This window comes from Tupaia chinensis, unplaced genomic scaffold, assembly GCF_000334495.1.
Source record: "Tupaia chinensis unplaced genomic scaffold, TupChi_1.0 Scaffold143692_1, whole genome shotgun sequence".
Classification (NCBI taxonomy): Eukaryota; Metazoa; Chordata; class Mammalia; order Scandentia; family Tupaiidae; genus Tupaia; species Tupaia belangeri.
Window position 1 is genome coordinate 67,121 of NW_006203540.1, and position 5,788 is coordinate 72,908.

General features: G+C 40.7%; 3 pseudogenes; all 3 read left to right on the forward strand.

The window, feature by feature from the left end:
- The first annotated feature begins 359 nt into the window (after positions 1-359).
- On the forward strand, positions 360-1,357 carry LOC102500148 (mitochondrial import receptor subunit TOM20 homolog; annotated as a pseudogene).
- Positions 1,358-3,419: 2,062 nt separating this feature from the next.
- Positions 3,420-4,993, forward strand: LOC102501382 (CDK2-associated and cullin domain-containing protein 1 pseudogene; annotated as a pseudogene).
- A 34-nt stretch (positions 4,994-5,027) lies between these two features.
- LOC102501802 (CDK2-associated and cullin domain-containing protein 1 pseudogene) overlaps positions 5,028-5,788 on the forward strand; it is a 7,005-nt pseudogene continuing 6,244 nt past the window's right edge.

Below are 5,788 nucleotides of genomic sequence, written 5' to 3' on the forward strand. Positions count from 1 at the left end.
GGTACAGATGGTGCATAGTAGTAAAACAAAATGCTCCATTAGGGTGACTTACTTGGAAAAATTTCTGGGGTTCAAGACTGGAGACTTACTAGAGTATGCTGAACATATGTGTGCTGTGGTTCAAGGCTGGCTGAATGTGAGAATTAATCATGATATCAAGTCTCTCTTGAGGGTGCTATCTGTCTCTCTCATGGAAGAAAAAACTTTTTGTAATAAAAAAATGAATTTTCTAGAAAAATGAAAATATTTATATAATTAAATAAAAATACTTATATAATTAAATAGTTAAGGCCTCATGCTTCTGTGGCCAGCTAGCAATGGGTGTAAGTGGCACCATCTCTGCACTCTGTATTGCAAAAATGGTAGGCCAGAATAGTACCATGGCCACCACTGGGGTGTGCCAGGCCCTGTTCATCAGGAACTGCATTTACTTTGATTGAAAGCAATGAAGTGACCTCAACTTCTAGAATAAGCTGCAACAATGAAGAAAGAAAGAGAAGTTTGCCAAAAAGTGAGCTGGGTTTTCCAAGTTACCTAAGATGCTGAAGCAGTTCAGAGTCTTCCCTGAAGAAATTCAGCTTGGTGAAGCATTACTAGATCAAGTTGAGTAAGAGAAGGGTGTAGAGTGTCTGACCAATGCCATTGCTGTGTGTGAACATTCACAACAGTTGCCTAAGGTGCTGCAGCAGATGCTGCCACCTCCCATGTTTCAGAAAATGCTTACTAAGCTCCCAACAATCAATCATAGAATTTTTTTGAGAGGTTTTTGCTATAGGGCATGTGCACTCGCCAGACAGACAGAGAGAGACAGAGAGAAAAAGAGACAGAAAGCAAGAAATCACCCCCCAGGGGGGATGGCCATACCACAATCCCTTCTCCTCCGTTCTTCTCTCAGGATCTTGGGCATGCATGCACATGCATCTGGCGTGAGTTTTAAGTCACCGAGTCTGGGACATGAACCACGGTTGACTATGTGGGAGTCCAGCGACATAGCCATTACACTAACTGCTGGTCCCAATCATAGAATTTTCTAAGAAAATTTTTCCCTTAGGATTCCTGTACTCACAGAAGACAGAGAGAAAGAAAGAGACAGACAGAGATGGAGACAGTGAGAGAGAAAGTGAGAGATCACCTCACAGCATGAATGTTCATGCATGTCACAATCCTTCCCTTCCATTCTTTTCCTGGGATCTTGGGCATGAACACACTTTCACACTGCATGAGTTTCAAGCCACCAAGTCTGGGACTCATGCCATTGGCCATGTGGGAGTCCAGCCAGGTAACAGCTATACTGTCTGCTGGCTACCATCAGAGTATTTTAAGTGTTCAGAGCTTGACTAAAAATGACGTGGAATGAGACATGAATGTCAACATAATAAAATCACAGTTAATTATATTTTAAAAATTCTGAACTTAGAAGTTGAGCAGCTCTAGAGAATAAGGGGAAATTTTCTTGTATAGAATTGTCCTGTGCTGAAATCTACCAAACGTATTGTTTATTTTGTGTAGATCTATTTTTGTTTTATTCATTTTCCCAGTAAAAAATGTATTTTGATAGAAAACTTCTCATGTTATAAATATACTCATGAGTTAACAAGATACCATGGGTTTCTTTTATTCCTAAAACAAGAAATGCAGATCAAAACAACAATGAGATATCACCTAACACCACTCAGAATGTCTAAGATTAAAAAAAAACAAAATGATAAGTGCTGGCAGGAGTGTGGTGAAAAGGGAACTCTCTTACACTGCTGGTGGGAATGTAAATTGGTCCAACCACTGTGGAGAACAATTTGGAGATACCTCAAAAATCTACAAATAGAACTAACATATGATCCATCAATCCCACTCCTTGGTATCTACCCAAAAGACAGAATACTTAATTGGAAAAGTGCTTGTACATCGATGTTTATTGCAGCACTTTTCATGATTGCTAAGCCATGGAAACAACTCAAATGCCCACAAACTGATGAATGGTTAGAAAAACTGTGGCACATATACTCCATGGAATACTATTCATCCATAGAAAACAACAAAATCCTGGCTTTTGACAGGAAGTGGATGAATATGTAAGACTTACTGTGGAGTGAAGCAAGCCATGCTATGAAGGAGAGGCATTGTATGTCCCTACTTAATATATACCGAGTGTCTGCACTCTATGACTGAAACTAATTGTCTAAAGGATATAGAAATGTAGTATATAGATGTAAATACCAGATATAGTGTGTGTGAAAGAGGAGGGTCTGAGGAAGGACATTTGGGGGAGGGGCAGGGAGGAAAAGCATTAATGGCACAAAGAGGTGTGGTATTATCTGTTGAAGATATTTCATAGTTTTATCAACAGTACTAGAGAGAAATGTTCACCTGTTGAAATATCCATTTTATAAGACAAATAATAATGTGATTGAATGTATAGAAGATAATAAAATGAAAAAAAATATAAAAAATACCCTAATAGGAATATTAAAAAAAAAAGCAATTAAAAAAATACATATAAGGGAACCAACAGTTAGCATAATGGCTATGTCGCTGGACTCCCACGTAGTCGTCTGCAGTTCGCATCCAGGACCTGGTGGCTTAAAACACGCTGGGCGCGTGTGCGTGCATGCCCAAGATCCCGAGAGGAGAATGGAGGAGAAGGGATTGCGGCGTGACCATCCTCCCTGGGGAGTGATTTCTTGCTTTCTGTCTCTCTGTCTCTCTCTGTCTGTCTTGTGAGCGCAAGTGCTATTAAAAAAAATGTTTGCCCCTAAAAAAGGGGTGGGACAGGTAAAAAGAGCTTATTTTTTATAATTATTTTATTTATTTATTTTTTAAAAATTTTCTGTAGGACATGCACATTTATCAGAGAGAGAGAGAGAGAGGGAGAATTTGAGAAAGCAAGCCACCATATCTGGGATTAGAACTGGTCTCTATCATGTGGGACTCCAGTGCCTTAACCCCCATGTAACCTTATGGTCTTGAATGCAATTTGTTTTTTAAATACATAACAGTTTTTGTATAAATTTAAAAATTGTGTAGAAACTTGTGTTTATAAACTTGCATATTTAAGTTTCTGAGAGACCATTTTTCCCATTTGCTCTCAGACATTAAAAATAAAATTAATATAGGTAAAATGTCCTGAAGTATGCCACTCTTTTATGACTGCTGGTCGCAGTAGGAGAGCTCCCAAGCACTCACTACCATCCCCAGCATCTCCAAGAGGGCAGATCTGGGGAGAGCAAGACACCTGGTACACCGCAGCCTTTACCGCCAGCTTATTTCTGCTCCTGGCAAAGTGAGCTCCAGGAGGTAGCTTTGCCTACTGGCCCAGGGGTTGTGACAGGCAGTAGGTTCCTGTTACACAGGATGGTGCAGAGAGGGGGCAGTGGGAGAAGGATGGAGGAAAGCAAATAAGAGGAGGGGGAAATCTATGAGTGATGATGGATGACCAGAACTCCAACTAGGAGGTGACCTTGTAAGGTTTTCAGCAGCCACTGCCACCTCCACCAGCCACTTTGTTGATTTCAGTTCCTGCCTGAGAGTTTTCAGGGGGCATTGCTGGTGGTGTCAGCTGTCTCTGTGGATAGGAAAGGCACAAAGGAAAGGCTCTCAATGGGATCCCCACCACCACTGGAGGCCAAGTGGGTGATGATAATGTTAAAGAGCTGCCACTCGAATGAAGCCAAGGCAGCCCTATCCCAGTTCTACTATAAACTTTAACACCTCCACCTCCAAGCTCTTAATGAATATCACTATTAAAGATGACAAGAGCACATACTGGGGACTTCAGGTCCCTTAGTGGTTAGGCACTGGATGTTGATATGATTGACTGTGGTTCAAGTACCAGACACAGCAGGTTGAAATTCATGCCAGACACATGTGTATGTGTGTCAAAAATCTTGAGAATAGAATAAAAGTGAAGAAATTGCAGCATGGCCATCTCCCACAGAGGGTGATTTCTCACTTTCTGTGTCTATTTTTTTTCTCTCTCTGGCAATCAAACATGCTCTGTAGGAAAAATCCCTCTCTAAAAAAAAATTCTGGACAAAATTGGATAGTGTCATAGATGAACTTTTGATACTGAATCTGTATGACTATATCCCTATATCCTACGAATAGATATACAGCTGTGTGTATGAGTGTGTAAGCCAGCAGCACTGGAACAGATGTGTAGTGATCTGATTTAAAAGATTAATCTCGTAGAGGGACCAGTAGATAGTGTAATGGTTATGTTGCTGAGCTCCCATGTAGTTGACTGTGGTTCAAGTCCCAGACTCAGTGGCTTAAACTCACATAGAGCATGTGTTCATGCCTGCCCAAGATTCTGAGAAGAAACTGGAGGAGAAGGAATTTAGGCATGGCCATCCCACCTAAGGGTCACTTCTTGCTCTCTCTCTGTCTCTCTCTGTCTTTCCAGTTAGAGCACATGTCCTATAGCAAAAACCTCTCTTCCAAAAAAAAAAAAAGATTTATCACTTAGTATCTCAGAAGAGTTGCATGCCAGTTCTGCAGATCTCTATACTGAAAGACTTAATATAGCTCTTAGACAATACATGGCAGCATCACAGAGCATTGTGCCTCTTTTCCTATATACAAAAAGCTTTACATTGAAACCAGCTTAATAAAGTCTTAAAAGGTGGCCTTATAAAGCTGTTCATGGAACATGTTGAGAAAAGCACAATTTACAGCAGAATGGCTTTACTTCTATAAGCCCAGACAACACCATCTCCGGTCACATCTTCTACTATGGCAAATATCATGAAGACCTGTATACTTTCAGAGCAGAATCAGTTCAGATGGCTCCAACTCTGTTTTCTAAATTTATCATGAGCATTTTCCCTCTGTCAGTAGAACATGGACTTTCTGAATATGCTGCTCAGGATTAGAAACTTCAAAGAGAACTTATTAGAATGATTTTACAGGAGGTGACAAGTCCCAGAAGAGAGCTGAGGGTGAGTTGGCTTGTAACAGTTCATCAGCATATGCAAGTTCCAGGGGGAACAGACAGTGAATGTACTAAATGTAATTTCCTTCTGAAAAAGAGGATGTACCATAGCTGCAGAGAGTGTACTCAGAACACAGTGGAGGCCTCAGACACTCAGGAACTCTCACAAAGCTATTTTTTTAAGAGGTTTTGATATAGGGCACATGTGCTTGCTAGAGAGACAGAAAGCATGAAATCGCCCCCCTCCCCAGGGTGGCCATCCCACAATCCCTTCTCCTCTATTCTCCTCTTGGGATTTTGGACACACACACACACACACACACACACACACACACACGCCTGGTGTGAGCCTCAAACTGCAGAGTCTGGGACTCAAACCATATTTGACTATGTGGGAGTCCAGTGATGTATTCATTATGCCAAACCATATTTGATATATGGGAATCCAGTGACATATTCATTATGCCATCTGCTGGTCCCCAAATGTGTTCATACAAGGGAACATTGGACATATTATTTTTTTGTTTAATTTTAAAAAACAAAGAACTGAAAATAGGAGGTTAAGACACTGAACTCTCAAATGGTCTACCGTGGTATAAATCCCAGACCTGGTGGCTTAAAAATGTTAAAAATCACACCAGGCATGTATGTACACATGCTCAAATTCCAGGAAAATGAAAGAGAATGGATTGTGTCATAGCTATCCCCCTTGGTGATGATTTTTTACTTTTCCTCTCACTGTCTTTCTCTCTTTCTCCAGCAAGCACATGTGCCCTAGAGCAAAAGAAACAAACACACATTGTGGCCGCTATATAGTAAGTGGTAGATAGAAGTGTTCAAGTAAAATTCTTTCAACATTTC